Source organism: Notamacropus eugenii, chromosome 3, assembly GCF_028372415.1.
Source record: "Notamacropus eugenii isolate mMacEug1 chromosome 3, mMacEug1.pri_v2, whole genome shotgun sequence".
In the NCBI taxonomy this organism is placed as follows: Eukaryota; Metazoa; Chordata; class Mammalia; order Diprotodontia; family Macropodidae; genus Notamacropus; species Notamacropus eugenii.
In genome coordinates, this window is record NC_092874.1 from 148070880 (window position 1) to 148089515 (window position 18636).

At 33.8% G+C, this 18636-nt stretch overlaps 1 protein-coding gene and 1 pseudogene across 4 annotated transcripts in view; one reads left to right on the forward strand and one right to left on the reverse strand.

Moving 5' to 3' along the window:
• Positions 1–18636, forward strand: part of COG5 (component of oligomeric golgi complex 5) — a 385795-nt gene that overhangs the window by 191593 nt on the left and 175566 nt on the right. The window lies entirely within an intron of this gene.
• LOC140533395 (ATP synthase subunit epsilon, mitochondrial pseudogene) lies at positions 12666–13006 on the reverse strand (annotated as a pseudogene).

The window sequence follows — 18636 nt, forward strand, 5'->3', positions numbered from 1 at the left end:
ATCATCACACATTTCAGTTTCCCTTTTTTTTTTGTTGTACTTTCCATTTATACAGTTATTGTGTAGTTGCAGATATTGTGTATATTATTTTCCTGTTTACTTCATTTTGCATTGATTTATATGAATCTTCTCCTGCATCTATTAATGCTTGATAGTTATCCTTTCTTAAATAATAATAGCCTATTGCATTCATATACCACAGTGTACTTAACCATTCCTTAATGGGAAGCTTCTATTTTTAGGGTTGTTGTTTTTTGTTTTTGTTTTTTTTATATTACAAAAAATGATGCTTTAAATATTTGCTATGTATTTGAGACTCTTCTTTCTCCTCCTTGTAGTATATGCCTAAGAATAGAGTCACTGGATGAAAGGGTATGTCATTAGTTGCTTAGTGAAGGAAATATTGATGGTATGTGGGCATTAGATTTATATACTCAGTAAACATTTGCCTTGTCTTGTGTCTTACTCTTAAACTATGTTCTGTGTAACTGTAAAATGTTATATACAGTAAATGTCAAATCATTACTTTATAGATTATTGAAATTAATTTTTCTTTAAATTTTTAAAGTAAATTCAGTCTTTGTCAAGGCTATGCATTGAAAAGGTTTAATCGTGTGTAGTGTCAGATTGTACACTGGAATTTTGACAAATACTATATGTTATGTATGAGTGTTATTGATAATATCATCTTATCTCAAATTTTTAGGTAGTAAATTGGTTTGAATAAAGGCACTTTCTAAATAATCAAGTGTTTAATTTATTAAGTGCTAGAACTTTAAATTTTAGCTGCCATAAAATGGAAGATTTAGTGAAATGTATTACTTTTTGCATGTATTCTTTGTTACAGAACACGATAGAATATGCTTTTATAGCTTAGCAACTCATTGGTCTATATAATGGTGATTTTCTTCCATTTCCCTAGATGTCCTAACTATGCTAATGGTTATTATTCTGCTACTCTGCACATTAGTGTCTTCAACAGCTACTGAAGTGGTTATTCTCCAACCCTAAATAGCCAAGCTGTCTTATCTTTTGTTTTTTTTAAATCAGTGGAGTCTTTTTTGTGTGTGTGTGTGTGTGTGTGTGTGTGTGTGTGTGTGTGTCAAATGTCAAGTGTCAAAACGTTTGCTTCCTTCTAATTTGTATTTTCAATGTGTGTTTCTCTATATTTGTGTTTTTCTTAGTCTGTTCTATTACTTCCTCTAATCCTTTAAAAAAAAGCAAAAACTTTTCTGTTGTTAACTGTATAGACATAACTAGCTGGAGCGTTCTCTTTTTGTTTTTCCTGAGTGAATGCTTGATCAATCAGATCAAGATATCACAGAATATCAATTATTATCTTTGAGTTTTTACTTTTTCTAGGTGTTTTTGTTGTTACTCTTCTTTTGGAGACTGGTACTTTGGTTCTCAGAAAGGCTTCTTGTTTTTTGAGTACTTGTTTCACCATTATTCTGGACAAAAGTAATAAATAATTATTAAGTACAGAGCACTGTTCCAGGCATTGGAGGGAAGATCAGAAATTTAGATTAACTTGCCCTGTTATTTAGCTTACAGACTAGTAGGGGCCTGGAATATCCACACAGATGGCTATAATATACAATTTTACGTGATGAACGCATTATAGATAAGTAATCCATAAAGATTGAGAGTGAAGAGCATTACTGTCATGGGGAGGTCAGAGACTCCAGAGGCTTCTCAAAAATGGGTTTCTAGATCATTGCTGTCAAATTCAAATAGGAAGGGATCCCTGTAGGCCATGTTGACTTAGAAATCCACAAATTAACATTATGTTGTATTATTTTGTTAAACATTAGTCAATTACATTTTAATCTGGTTCACTGCAGTAAGGAATTTTTCTGACTGAAGTTTGACACCCCTGTTCTACATAACCAACACTAGATTTGAAATTTGTTGTATTAAAACTCTTTTAATCTGCATTCACCAAAAAGTTCAACCTACATCCGCCTTCTCTCTTTAATTACAACTGATAAACAATAGAGCTTCCCTCCATTTTACTGTTTAAATATCTTTTCATGGAAAAAATTATTTTCAGGTTGCTGTTTTTGTTAGTAATTGCAATGAGTACAGAATTATGGTAAGCATTTCATAATTGAAACAACATGAGTTGAAATAACAGGATGGTTAAGGGTCTCTTTAGGATGTTATAACTGAGGTCCAGTGTGCATAAAGTTCACTCATTGGCATGCCTAACTTTAAATGAGCTTTAATCTCAGGAAAAGTTTTTTAATGTTAAAAAAAAGTTAATTTGTATATCAGCATTTTTATCAGACTCCAAAGGTCATTAGTACCAGTTCTATAAAAACTTGAGTGTAGGATGGTCAGAGTCCTTCTAGCTCTAAAATTCTATTTTATTCCGTGTATTAAATTCTCTTGGAAACGGTGTCCATAGAGCTGGAAACGAAAAGAATCATGCTCAAGATGTAGTCTTACTTTAGGGTATTTGAAAGCCTGAAGTAATAGTGCCTGTGAAACACAGTATATGATAGTATCCCCTTTCACATTCTTACTATCTGTATGTAGAACTGTCTGAACTAGTAATGATGGAGCACCATTTTTTAAGGTGAAAAAACATTTCCGTTTATACTGGAGTTTTTAACACTTCCACATAATAGCTAGTTGTAAACTCTGTATCAAATACTGTGAAGTGTTTGATTTTAAATTACTATGTGTATTTTTTGTCATTTTATTTCCTCAGGAAAAATAGAAAATAAATTGTTCTTTTTCCAGAGGTGCTTCTCTTAAAATTAATTTCTTGCCCATCTTTTCAGCATGTCAACATGAGACTTGTCAGAAGTCAGGAAAATAGTAAAATAAAGATGTAAGCCACACAAAAGGTTCACATACAGTTATATATTTGTAATTGGGTTTTTCTCCACTAAGCTCCAGTAAGCATTATGATTGTATAGTGTATATTAACAAAATTAGAATAAAGTGCTTCAATTTATTATCATTAATAGTTTACATTTTTTAATTTTAAGAATAAAATTGACATTCTTCTCTACTTAAAAAAATCCCACCTCTTGCACAATGGAAAAAAAAACCACTTTACAATTGTAGTTACTTTAGAATTGCATGACTTTGTACAACAATCGGCAGTCATGAAAAAAAACTCTGGCACAGCTATGAAAAATAAATGGCTAATAAGTGTACCTTCATTCTTGAAACTTTCAGATTATAAACTCCTTATGGGTTGGCAGTCATGTTTATTTTGCATATTATAGCACCTTAAGAATAATGAGTGATATATAGTAGACATTACGTAAATACTGGCTGATGTAGAAATTTATACAGTAACAATTTGTATTATTGCATTTGTTTTAATGAAGAAACAAAATAACAGGTGTGAAAGCAGTCAGATATTCCTGCTATCGCACCTGTCTTTCCCTATAAAATCATTCGCATGGCAGGGAGTAACTCTATGAGGAGCTAATTAGGACCAGTCATAAGAACCTGCATACTCCAGGTACAGATCCAAAGAGACTCTCCAGAGATCAGTGGTGGTGTCAGGTTTGAATAGAAATGGGGCCACTAAGCAGTATGTCAGGACCCTTGTAGGCTGTGTATTGACTTAGAAAACAACACATTAACATTATTATATTCTATTTTACTTTTATTAATATTTCCTAATTACATTTTTATTTGGTTCAACAGGCATGTTTGACACCTTTTCTCTAGATCACTGGTTCCCATTTCCTTTTCTTGATGTGACTTGAAAATCCTATTACCCAGGGTCTGAACTCTGTGTATCTTCCTTGCCCCATATCATTGGATGTCTTATAAGCCAAAGCCTCTTTTGAGTTAAAATATGCCCATAATTAAAGATCACTTGCTTTAAAATATTAATAACCAGTTTGAGTTTTCTGTGAAACCCCTTTTATGACCCAGTAACAGAATCTTTTAGATTCTAAAATTTTTGTGACTATGGGACATACTTTAGAGCTGTATATTTATTTCATAATTTTCCCCTTGAATAAAGGGGATTGAACTAGATAATGTCTGCAATATCTTCTAGCTCTAAAATTCTATCATTAAAATCTGTCTTATGCATTTACAATAACTCCTTTGCAGATGGCTCAAGGAAGAAAGTTACAATTTAGGATAAGTGCAGTTAACACCAGATAGCATTTATTGAAAATTGGTTACAAGCTCAGCACTGTTAGTAGCTGGCTAAATAAATATTTAACATGGTACCTGGCTTAACTGGGCGATGATATTGTTTACATAGTTGTTACCAAACTAAAACTAAATTAGTTATCTAATGCCTAGAATAGAAGTTGGGGCAGAGTAGTAATCAATAGGTTCTCTGCACATGATGCCAAACCATTTTAATTTGCTTTCATTGCATGGATGAGAGATAGTTATGAATGAATGATGTTGGACTTAATAAGAGGCAACATGATGTAGTCAAAGAATGTCAGGCTAAATAGATTCGTTTTATAGCTCTGGCTGTGCTATCAATTAGTTGCGTGCTGAACCTTAATTTCCTGATATGTAAAATGAAGAGGTTAAATTAGGTGATCTCTGTGGTCCTTTATGTCTTTATCATTCTATTATTTTATATGAGAATATGTGAAGAATTTGTGATTTCTGCTGCTTTATGGAACTCTCAGTATGGAAACTTCGTTTATCACGGATCAAAATCAATTGAGAACTTAGGTAGGAAGTCTTCCATAGTTCCTTGGAGGTGAGGAGTGATGGAAGAACATGAAGGTTAAGTGATTTTCCTAGGGTCACATATATCATTAAGCTAGCTAGGAAGGTTACTCATTTAGTAAGTGTCAAAAATGAGATTTGGATTCAGGTCTTCTTTACTCAGAAAGTCAACAAGCATTTATTAAGCATTTACTATATTCTGGGCGTTGTGTTAAGGACTGAGGATGCAAAGAAAGGCAAAAAACATTCCCTGCTTTGAAGGAACTTGAAGTCTAATGGGGGAGACAAAAGAAAACAACTGTGCAAGCAAAATGCGTGTGTGTGTATGCTGGAAAAATTGGAGGAAATCAATAGCTTGAAGGCATTAGCATTAAGAGAGATTAGTTTTTTTTTTAAATTCTTTGTCTTGTTGCCTCTTGTTATTTCTGTATTACAGATAAATAACTGGAGGCCTTTAAACAGCTTTCTTTACACTGGTTCCTTGAAAGCTAACACATTTTTAAAAATGTTCTCAATATTATAATTATTTAAATTTCTTTTGGTAATTGGGTAACTGTGCAGAATTCAATAAGTATAGCTTTCTTGATTTATCCATTATTCCATTATATATGTCTGTATGTGTTTGTGTATGCATACATAGACATATATACATAGACATGTACACACATGCGTGTGTATGACTTCATCTTTCCCAGGCTGGAAGTGCAATGCCTACTCATGGGCCTGATCCTTATACTGTCCTTTAGCCTCAAAACTTTCACCTATTTCATTTCCAGACTGTGCTGGTTTGCCTCTCCCAAGGTGCTCCTGAGGGTTCACCATACTTATATACCCAGTAGTATACAATTGGCATAGCCCACTGTAGCTCAGAACTCCTACACTTACTAAGAGATCTGACAGCCTCAGCCCCCTCACCAGCAGGAATTGCAGTTGTACACTTCTGTACACTGACACCCAGTGCCATTATTTATATGTTTGAAGGAATACTCAAAGAAATCTAGATCAATACCAGTAAGGAAATCGTTTTTAAAAGAGTAAATGTGGTACTGCCTTACTTTTTTCCCCCCTTTAGTCTATTCTTTACTTTCAGAGATTATTTTGGTATAAACTTTCTTAGACATCATAACTTTTGGAAGTTTGCCAACCATTTTTGTTTCAAGACATTTTTCATTTGACTACAAGTAAAATCTAATGAAATTTTACTGTTATCTCTCTTATGACAATTCAGAATCATTCAACTAAACACTGCTTCCATCATGTTATTCCCTTGACCCAAAACATTTAGTGGTTTTATTTTCTACTATATCAAATTTAGGCTTCTCTCTGTGGTTTTCCAAACTCTTTATCATGTATTTCCTACCTACTGAACTTTATTCCCTACTCAAATATGATGTCAATGATCCCTGTAGAACTAATGCTGATCTTCTTGGGCATTATATAATATCTAATAATTTTTCAAAAGTGTGAGATATATCCCTGCACAGGTGCTCTGTCCTATTCACATGGGTGTAATTTACCCACAAATGAGCTGTTTTCATGTTGCTCCTTACACAGCCTGTTTTCTCTTCTATTTCTGTCCAAATATTACTTGGTTTTGAAGGTCCAGCTCAGTACTTTGCTTAAAGACTTACAATCACCAATCCATTCTAGTATCGGATAGTTGTAGTTCAGGGGTTTTTAAATTGCTCCTTGATTTGTAGTATTAGACTAAAATAGAAAGGCCTAATCTTCTTCCCTTGATGTACCTTCAAATACTTGAAAAAAGCCACCATTGCTCCTTTAACTCTTCATGAGTTAGAGTATGTATGTATGTATCCCTAGTTTCTTCAACCTGTCCTCACATAACTTGATCTCAGGGTTCTTCAACATCCAGCTTGTCTTCCTCTGAATACCTCCAACTTACACTTTTTTTGCTGTCCAAAGTGCAGCATCAACACCTGAACACAGGTCTCCAGATGTTCTCTGACCACTAGAGAGTACATTGGGACTATTAGTTCACAAATCCTATATATGATAACCTTTAAGAGTTTTTTTATATCACCTTTATTTCCCATTATATCTTTCCTCCCTCCCTCCTCAAAGACCAATCCTGAATATTAAAAAAGAAAGAAAAAAACAGTTCATTAAAATCAATAAACATCAATAAAATCTGACAGTATGTGTTGTGGATTACTTCCAAAATCCTCCATCTCTGCAAAGTAGGGAGAGAGAGAGAGAGAGAGAGAGAGAGAGAGAGAGAGAGAGAGAGAGAGAGAGAGAGAGATACATTTTCATGTCTCTACTTTGTGACAAAGATTATACATACATTATAATTGTAGTGTTCAATTTTGATTGTTTCTACTTATATTGTTGCACTGATTGAATATATTGTTTTCTCAGACTGCTTGCTTCTCTTTATCAGTTGATAAGAGGCTTCCCCTTAAATAAATAAAATAAGTCACATTCGTTGTTTCTTACAGAATAATTGTATTTGGATCCCACAGTTTGCTTAGCCACTCCCCAATTGGTGGACATCTTTGTTTTCAGTGTTTTTGCAAGAGGGAGGGGAAGAGGGAGAGAGGGAGGAAAGGAGAAGAGAGAGAGAGAAAGAGAGAGAGAGAGAGAGAGGAGAGAGCACTGAAATAAATGTATTTGTTTATTTTGAATCTTTCTGTAAAAACTGTGATTACAGCAAAACCTTTGACTTTACCAGCTTAAGGGTTTGATATGATAGAAAGGAACAATAGAGGGAAACAGGATCAATTAGATTAGAGGAGAGCTAGGGGAGCATTATGTACCCAAAGCCAAGAAAGAAGATAGTATCTAGGCAGAGTTAGCAGAGTGGTCAAGAAATATCAGGTTTTTGGTGTAATTGATGACTTTTGTAAGCACAGTTGTAACTGAGTGGAGTCTGAAGCCAGATTACAGCCTATTGAAGAAGGCACTACTTGAAGAGGTTTATGGAGGTAGTAGTGTTGATGCATAGTAGTTCTCCAGAGAGGAATGAAAACGCTAATAGCTGTGGGAGGAGAGGATTCTCCAGAAAAATTTCATGTAGATGCGATTCTTGAGGTGAACCTTAAAGAAAGTAAGAGAATCCTAAGATGTCTTAAAGGTAAAGAGAGAGAATATTCTTGGTGTGAAAACAGCCTCTTCAAAGGATATAAAATGTCAGGTGAGGTGAACAACAAGAATACCTGCTTGGAGCAGAGAGTTATTGAAGGTGAAAGAATAATGTTAAAATCAGTTTGGAAAAATCAATTGGAGTGAGATTATGAAGGGCTTTAATTACAGCAGCAGTATTTGAGTTTTATGCTAAAAGTGATAGGGGACCACTGAAATGATATAGTTAGATCTGTGCTTTAATAATATCACTTTGGCTTCTGTGAGGAGAATGAATTGAAAAGGAGAGAGAATGGATTTAGGGTATCCATGTAAATGGGAAAATAAATTCTGTTTAACCTAAAAGTTCATCAAATATCTGGGGTTTAGCTTATGAAGATAGAGGACCTATGTAAAACATAGTTATGTAATCATTTTGATAGAAATAAGAGATATTATTCAATGTTCATGGTTGGGCTATACCAATCTAGTAAAAGCAGTAATACTATAATTATTCTACAGATTTAGTGTTATAGCAGTCAAATTACTGGAAGTTTCTTTTCCAACTGCTAAAGCAATACTTGTTCCACTTGGCAAAGCCTCAAACTGTCCTGAGAATTTGTATACCATTATTAAAATATAATCAGAACCTAACAATCTAAATCCTTATGTATTAATTAATAAAATAATCACAAGCTGGGATTTTACACAGAAAGTGAATGGATTCATTTAATACCAGAAAAAGCATCCATCATGATTAGCCAGCATGGCTTAACATCAATCCCTAGAGTAATTGTTTTTTAAACTGAGGTCTATGGGTTCAAGATTGAGAAGCAATGCTCATTGTCTCTGGTTTTCGATGAGGTTATTTACTCAAAAGGCTTCAGATTTTTTGTCTCTCCTTAGTGGTCTTCAGTGAAGAAATTTTTAGGCACAGGAATAGAATCATTCATCCATAACAACAAGGTCTCACAGCAGCTAACAGACTCATACTCAAAGATCATCTGCTATTTCATTATTTTGCCCTGTTTTCCAGTATTATCTAACTAGCAAATGAGACCATAAGGTCTGTGATATATGTTAATCATTTTACAATTTATCCAGTTAAACTGCTATAGATTCTATAATAATCAGTAGTTAGAAAAATCACCATATCAATAATTTCAGCAGCTTTTAAAAACCATCCTTGACATAGATTCTCCCATTTATACCTACTTAGTTCTTCATACTTAATGTTGTGAATCAGTTATATCACATATGAAATTTGTTGGTTTTTAAAGAGTCACACTTTTTTTAGACATGAGTAATTTTAGATATTTGAAGCCTGAAAATCAATGTATCATTATTTTCCCCTATTCTTGAATAAACAAATCATTTTGTTATATGGTTTATACAAAGTGAAGGTTGCAAGAAGATTGTCTTCAGTACATTCACAAAAGAATTTATGATGAAGTGTGCATAGACAGTGACAATCAGAAAGTTGGATTGCTACATTAATTGCGAAGACCTCAGTGAAATATCACATTATAAAAATTAAAGTTAACTTTTTTCTTTTTTACCTGCTCAACAAGGGAATGTGAACCTCAGTTTCCAAGTAGCTACAGTAAGACTGATAAAAATATTTTTTAAATGTGACCTATGCAGAAAGGTGTTATAAAAATTAAGATTTCATACTATTTTTTATAATTCCTCTTTAAGCTATTTTCTTACAAATTCTAGTCATAGGTTAGAATGAATAAGGCTCTCATTCACACACCTATTACTTTAAGTTCTTCTATCAGGTTTGGTGGGGTATGTGAAGGGGTAGTGTTTACATTTCAATGTGAGAATAAATTCTAAACACCAAGATCAAATTTCAAATTGTGAATTACCCTCTTTTCTGTCACAGTAAAGCAATAAAAATCTCTCACCCAGGAAGGCTGAGAAAGAGAGTTCTAGGTATATTTATATACAGATCCCACTTTAAGCAGTTCTAGGCAGATGTACCACCCTCTTCTAAAACAATAAAAATCCCTCTCCTCCATAAGGTGAGAGAAACCTAGGTGTATTTATAAACAAATTTCACAGAGTCTACTTTTAACAATACTTGGAAGATGTTACCCCCTCAGGCAAACAGATCAACCAACCGCCCACCCACTGAGATATCTATTAATTTGGAAATTAAAATATCATACCTGATTGACTAAGTTATTCTTTCTTTAGTTTCCAGTTCCATAAGCTTCTGCTGATAGAAATAGTAAAAATCTTCCTATCTCTCCCTGTGCATTTTAAGGATTAGGAATGCAGAGATACACGATAGGTCCTATGAAAACTTGGAACTCTCACTCATCACTCTTTTTTGCTTGTCTAATCAGACCACAGGAAAAAGGAAATATGTCCAGATGATCACACAAAATACAAACATTGCTGACAACATATATACTCTGCATAACATTTTTAACTTCCCTTGAGACTGAAAGGGTTAAATCCTGGTTTCAGAAGTTTAGAAGACCCTTTTCCTAGACTCTATATACCCTTTAAAAGAGATGCAACATAGACTTGCTGCCGTATAGACCACAAGAGACAGAGAGCAGGATATAGACCGTTATGCTTAGGCAGAGGCTGTTACAGAGCCTTATATAGAGAGCCTGATACAGAGCATCTGCATAATCATGTTATTAATGTGGGCAAAAGTCCTGTTGCTGATGCTTACATCCAGAGGACTAGGAGGATGGAGGGGTTAGAATCCCCACAATAAATTTCAAATGGATAAATGATATATAAAATGATATACACAAGTCATACCATGGGACAATTAGAAAAGAATGGAGTATTCTGTCTTGTATAATTATGGATATGCATCATAGATCTAGAGTTTGAAGGGGCCATTGAGGCTATCTGGTCCAAACCTAGCATTTTCAGATTAGACACTTGACAGGAGGAATCATAAAAGATGAAAACTGTCAAAATTAGAACATTCCGACAAATAAAATCGTTGTAGGTGGAATCAGAAAAAAAGGTAGAAATTTTAAAAAAAGCCTCTTACTCTAAATATCTCTGATAAAAATATGAAAATCCAAAGCATACAGAGAGCTATCACAAGTATAGTAGGAAAAGAATCATTCCCTCATAGCCAGATTGTCAAAGCACAGCTATTTTTTAAATTTGGAAACTTTTCATATCATCATTTCTAAATATGTCTTTCTCCCTTCTCAATCCAGTGAGCTATTCCTTGTAACAAAGAATTAAAGAAGAAGAAAAAGAAAGACGTTCAACAAAACTATCAAACACATTAATTAAATATGATAGTAAATATGAAGAAGAGGGAAGTTCTTTTTCTTTTCTCTTGTTCTGGGACAATTCTTGTCATTATAATCACATAGTATTCTGCTTTGTTTTCTTTTTGATCTTTCTGTTTACATTGTTATAATGATTCTGTATATTCTTTTCTTGGTTCTGCTCACTTTACTGTATCAGTTCATATTGTTTTCATGTGTGTCTCTCAATTTTTCATGTTCATCTTTTTCTGTGGAGCAATAATATTCCACTAGATTCTTATATCACAGTTTCTTCAGCCATTCCCCAATCACTTCGCATTTGCTTTTTTTTTTTTTTCCCGGTTCTTTGCTACTACAAAAAATTATACTGTGATTACTTTGGTGTTCATGGCGCCATCTTTGATCTTATTAGCATATATACTTAGCTGTAGGAAAGCTGGGTCAAATGATATGTATATTTTATTCACTTTTTTGCATAATTCAAAATTGTTTTCTGTAATGGTTAGAATAGTTCAAAACTTGATCAATAATATCTTAGTTTGCCTGAATTTCCATAAATATACAAAAATAACTTCCCAACTTTTACCATCTTTGCCTACTTGCTTGATACTAAATGAAACCTCATGATTGATTTGATTTACATTTCTTTTGTTAGCAATTTGGAATATCCTTCATTTGGCTATTTAATAATTTGCATTTCTAGTTGCATTGATTTTATTGGTGCAAAAGTTTTTTCATTTTCATTCTGTTAAAACTGTTTTATCTTTGTGATTGATGGTGTTGCCTTTAATATTGAGATCTCAGGATACAAACAGTTTCAGAAAGCAAAAATACAAACTACTCAGAATGTTCAAAATTACTAAAAATTGACAAAATTCTAATGAAAACAACTGAGAAATATCAAGTCACATCAAGCCAACAAAAATGGTAAAATTCATTGTCAGATGTACACTGGAACACCAGCATATGAGCCTATAAATTGGCTTAACTGTTGTGTTAAACAAATCAAGATTGTGAAGGAAAACATTCTAAGTTCATACTCTTTGACCTAAAGATTTTACTTTGACATTTTGATGGATTTGTGAACTTTTTTTTTTTTTTTTTTGGTCTATGAACTTTGATCAAGTGTATTTTAGCAGTGATTATTTTTTGTGTGTGTGTACATTGTACTAGATGGCTACTGAGATTCCTTCTCATTCTAAAATATGATTATCAGATCTCATCAATGTGGGTTCTTTCTCCAATAGTGCAAATCATACCCCATCCATCCACTCCGATTATCTACAAATATATCCCAAGAACATTATTAAAGCCAAGAAAAGACCCATAGGTATTACAGAGGTTGTTGCCCCATTAATTGTGGTATCAAAAACTGATAACAAAGTAGTTGCCTACTGATTGAATTATGATATAAAACACAATGGGATATTTATATCCTATTGAATGTTAAATATGATGAATTCAGAGATATATGGGAAGATTTTTATAAAGTGCTTTAAGTATTACAGAGCCAGATGCAAACATGTGGTTAGTGGGTTTCGAATTATACTTAAAAAGTGATCCGAATGTTTGTACCCTTTGACCACAAGAGAATCAAAGAAAAAAGGTGGTGGGTTTTTTTTTGTTTTTTGTTTTTTTTTTGACCAGTCACACTGAATCAGGCTTTAGTTTATTGGCATGTCAATATACACAGACAGGTGTTTTCCTCTCAAAAGCAAAACAGGAAGTGAGACAGTTTCCAATCTGCCATATAACTGAAAAGCTTCACCTTGACAATGTAGAATTTGTGGGGTTATATTACTCCTTTTTAACTTTCACTATTTTTACATTGCTGCCAGAAGCTTTTTCAGCTCTTGCTTTGAATTCAGTCTTCAGGGCATCTCTTACTGCTTTTGCACAGATCTGGGAATATCGGATATAGCTGAGTCTAGCCTGTCTCCAATACGCCACCATGGCTGCGGGGAAGGCAGGTGACCCAGGGAACGAGGGAGGGAGAAGTCAGCTGGCTCAGGAAGGTCACGAACCTGCAAAAAGAAAGTTTTATAAATATAAAAATATTTGCAGCAGTACTTTTTGTAGTATGAAAAGGCTTGAGAAGCCAGGTCTCTACTTGGCTAAAGAATGATGAAACAAGATTTTCTACATAATAATAAATGAAAAATATCAAGAATTTAGAGAAGCCAAAGAAAACATATGTAAACTGATGGATAATGAAATGAGCTGAACCAAGAAATCAGTATATTCATTGATGACATAGCATACAAATGGAAAAAGCAGTAAAACAAAACTGAATGTTCTGTAATCATGAGACTCAAGATTGTTCCTAGAGAAGACTTGAGAAAACGCACATCCCTTTCTTCTTTGCCAACATGGGAGATGATGGCTGTGAAATGTTTGCATATATTATATGACTCAGTTCATGTGCTAGTTCCTTTTTTCTTTTTCTTTTTTTTATTATATGAGCTCTCTTGATGGGTAGGGAAAAGAGGAGGAAAATATTTGAAAATGAAGATGATATGAGAAGTAATTAATAAAAAAAAGGTTAATGAAAAAAGCATAGCCATAGAGTAACAATAAGCACATTGACTGTGCTAATATATAGTCAGTATGGAGAGGCAAAAAAACCACTTTGGTCTAATACAGAAAACATTGATAATATAATGCTGTGATTCTATAGATTCACCTTTCCTTTCTGTTACAAGTTAATAGACTAACTTTTGAGGGCAGATAGTGTACTTCATAAAGAGTTTTGAGTAGTCTTTGGGGAGGATCTATTATGTCATTGTTTTAATTTCCTTTCTTCTGATGTATTGTTAATGTTTATCTTTGTGCTAAGAATTGAACAGTCGATTATACTGGGGTAATTTTTTCATGAAGGACTTCCACTTCTATATCTAGTCTTTTAAAATAAAGTCAGTTTCTTTTGAGGTTTGCAATTCATTTCTTGCCATTTCCAGTGACTTAGGACTCTTTAGTTCTGGGAAGTATTTATGGTGTGTAGCCATAATGCTTCCTTGTCTTCTTTGAGCTGTATTTGGCTAGCAGCTTACCTTCTGTGGCTCCTTTTCCACTGAAATCACTAAGTATTGAAACACTTTAATTTAATTTGGATTGTCTTAGCAAGGTTTTCTTGAGATCTGTGTGTCTTCAAAATTATTTGGTGTAGATATTGAGCTGCTTAGTCTATAATTTTTTTTCAAGTGAATTACACTAGTGGTTACATTTTGCTGATTTTCTCAGCCACCATCTGTGTAATTATTACTGGATAAACATTGCACCATTTCAAATAAATAGATAAAGAGATGGAAAGCCAGCATTTATACCAGGAACCTAGAACAGAAGAAGTTAATTGCCAGTGATTGCTCTGATCACAAACAAAAAGTTGTTAGTGTGGGGAAGTATTATCTTGCACATCTGGTTAATTAAATCCTAAATATCAGAGTGGTTTTTTGTGCCTTCCTATGAGGCCTATGTCCATGGCTCTTTGTGTCTCATCAATTCCCACATACATGACTTCATGCCTTTTAGATTGAAAAAAATGTCTTTGGATTGAGGTCTTCAGATGCTTCACAGTTTTTGTTCTGTCACACATTGAAATACCCTTTACATCTATGTAAATCACTGTGCAATTCATAAAAATTTACAATGCTAGCAAATTGCAATGTGACCATTATTAGTTTAATTATCTCAATGGATTTTCCACTTATTGTCCTACTATACTCTTCTCTGATTAGACCAGATATGGATTACTGTATTTAGTTCAGAGGGCTACATTGATAAGTTGAAAAAAGTCCATATGAGTTCAAGGAAATGTAGATATTTAGCCAGCAAAAGAAAATACTCAGAATATAACATTATCTTCATCTTTAAATTTTTAAAGAATTACCAAACAGAAGAGTAGATTTATTATACATGACTCTTAAGGGGATGTCTGATAAATAGAAATTATAAGAAGAAAGACTTTGGTTCAGTGTGAAGGAAAACTTCCTAAGAATTAAAAAAGTCTAAAACTAGAAGCACTAATATAGAGACTGAATGACCACTCATTGGGAATTTTGAAATGGAGATTTATGCTTTAAGTTAGTTTAGACTAATGACCTCAGAAGTTCTGATTATTTCTAATTCCAAATGTGAATTCAGGAATGAACCCTTAATATAATTTTTCTTTTCTGTATTCATGTGGTTACCACTCTAAATCAAACCCTTTTCAGCTTTCACTTAGATTATTTCAAAAGCTTTGACCTGTCTCCCTCCAATCTTTCTCTTCTCTCATCCATATGGCTGCCAAAGTGATATTCCTAAAGCATAGATCTGATGGTGTAGCTCCCATACAGATTAAACTCTAGTGGCTCCTTGTTATTTTAGGATTATGGAAGAAATAAACTTCACTCTGAATTTTATTTAAAGTCTTGTCAGAAAATGGTTTTATTATAATCAGTTTCAGAGAGAGCTATTGGATTGACAGTTTGCTCTGAAAGCCAAATAGGCTCTAAGCACAAACAATTTCTATCATATTTATAGCATAAAATAAAGAAGTTAAATTAAGGGCAGTCAGAATGGATATAGGCTTTTTACAAATATAAGAAAATAATATTTCCTGTAAGGAGAGACACAGACAGATCATATAATTAATTTGCAGGTAACACCTTGCAGTGTATTTCATTATAGTGAAAAGGCTGTTAGGTGGCACAGTAGAGAGAGCTCCAGTCCTGGAGTCAGGAAGAGCTTAGTTCAAATCTGGCCTCAGACACTAGCTGTGTGACCCTGGGCAAGTCACTTTACCCTGTTTGTCTCAATTTCCTCCTTTGTTAAATGATCTGGTGAAGGAAATGGCAGCCACTCTGGTATCTTTGCCAAAAAAAAAAAATCCCAATTGACGTCACAAAGAGTTGGATACAACTGAACAGAAAACATAATAGTGAGAAGTACTGAAAATAAGAACATATTGTAAGAGATTTGTTAATGATTTGAATTTATAGAAGGCCCAGCACATAGTCTCATCTTATATTCTTATGAGAATAATGTTTAAACTCAATTATTTTGTTTTTATAAAATACAAACTTCAGAGTACAGTAGCTATATTCTTCTTTTCAACACACTTATTCAGCCTCAGAAGAAAATAATTATACACCAGATATAGAATACTTATGGCTGAATCAACAAGATAAAAAAGAATTATCTGTTTCACAAGCCATAAACCAAGTGTTAAGAATAGACAATTTTAATACTTAGAACTTTTTTGATTCAACATTGCTGACCTTGAACACTTCCATGGTCTTACCTCAGTGAGAACAAGCTTGCTTGCAGTGTTTTACCCTGGAGTCTCACAGTATGGCTCTCAGTGGAACCTCAATACTGATTGTATCTAGCCACTCAAATGAGGAGGTACTAAAAGACGAGGCAGGGCTGAATATATGCCTCATAAAGCTCTCCGAACCCCAGGCTTGAAGGGAATAGAGTATCCAACTTGAAGAAAAGGAGACTGAAATCCAAATGGTTCCAGGCCTCTTCCCCCAAAAGGTTTCTCAGGGAAGAAATTCATGTCCCTTCAGTCCATTTCCTTCAACAGGTTGCCTGCCCTTCATTCCCAGTCTATCACTTATTTTCAGTTCCTCCATGTCTATTGGCTCCTTCCTTACTGCCTACAACATTCCAGTGTCTCCCCTATCCTGAGAAATTCTCTTCTCTTCATCCTTTCATCCCCACTAACTCATCCTGTATCCCTTCTGCCCCTTTTGGCTAAAGGTCTTGAAAAGACCCTCTGCAGCAGGTGTCTCCAATTTCTTTCCGCTCACTTCCTTCTGAACCTTTTACAGTCTGGCTTCCAGTTTTATCATTACACTGAAACTGCTCTTTCCAAATTTACCAATGATCCCTTAGTTACCAAATCCAATAGACTTTTCTCAATTCTCAGTCTCCTCCACCTCTCAGCAACATTTATCATGGTTATTTACCTTAATACTCTCTTTGTTGATTTTTGGGATTCTAAATCCTTGCTTGTGAGACTGCTCTTCAGTCTTTGATGAATCTTCATCCAGATCGTACTTGCTAATCATAGATATCCCAGAGAACTTGGTCAGACCTGTGCTTTTGGAAGATTATTTTGACAACTTTGTCAAGAATGGAGTGGAGAGCAGGGAGACCAATTACAAGGCTGGTATTCTAGTTCAGGAAAGAAGTGATGAAGTGCTGACATAGGTTGATGAATATTTGAGCTGAGAGGAGATGGTCGTCAGAGATGTTGTGAAGGTAGTTGACAACAGTGGACAGTTGATAGCAGTAGGAGGTAAGTGAAGAACTGAGGATGACTTTGAGGTTGTGAACCTAGATGACTTTCTAGTAGTCTCAAGAGAAATAAGAAAGTTTGTGGGAGGGCCAGATTTAGATTGGGAAAGTAAGCAAGGTCTTATGAAAGTGATCTTAGATTCACAAGAGTGGGAAAGTTAAACTCTTAACAACTTACAAGCCAGTTTGATTAAATTTAATAGACCGTAACAGGCCATCACGAGAAATCAGTCTGATAATGGTAACCCTAATTCCAGATTTGTGATCTAGACCATTCTTCCATGTGGTTGTTAATAATTTGTAATTCTTTTTTTGAGAATTGTTAGTTAATATCCTTTGATCACTTGTCTATGAGGGATGACTTTTGGATAGATAGACACATACATACATATATACATGCATATATACATAAATGCATACATATGCTAGTTGGCTATACATCTTGGATACCTTTGTATTGCATTAGTTTTGTTTGTGCAAAAGCTTTTCAATTTCACATTTCAGAATTCTTATTTTTTATAATTTTTTGTCCATTTGCTAATATATATTTCTTCATAGTTATGAAAAGTATATATCACCTACTTCTTTTCTAATTTTTTAATGGTTTGATCTTAAATATTTAGGTCATGTTATTGTTTTGATTTAATTGTGGAATATGGTGACACATAATGGTCTAAGCCTAATTACGTGGAGATTGCTTTTTTTTTTTGGCAGTTCTTTTTGGGTTTTTTTTGGCAGTTCTTTTCCAGGAGGTAAAACTTTCCTTAAGTAATTTGTTTTTTTCAGATTTATCAAAGATTGAGTTACAGGTTTAAACCATTTCTGATATGCCTTTTTCTAATTTGTTCCATTGATCCACCACTTTCTATTTCTTAACTATTACTAAATGATTTTAATGATGTTGTTTTGTACTGTTGTTTGAAGTCTAGAAATGCTATTCCTTCTCCATTCTTACTTTTCCCATTATTTGCTTTAATATGATAGATCTTTTGTCTCTCAATGAATTTTGTTATATTTTATCTTTTGTAAAGTAGTCCTTTAACTTTTATGGCATTAAAATGTCAATTAAACTTTGCAGTATGGTCCTTTTAATTATATTGGCAAGGTTCAGCCATGAGCATTAACTGTTCTTCTGTCTTGCTTAAGTCATTCTTTATGTTTAAATAAGCATTTTATAATTGAATCTATGAAATGTTTTGCATCTTTGGTAGATTAACCCCCAAACATTTTGTTCACTCTGTAATTATTTGGAATGTGAATTTTTCAATTATTGCCTCTTGATTTCATTATTATTATACAGAAATGATGTTGATTTTGAGGGTTTATTTTGTATCTGACA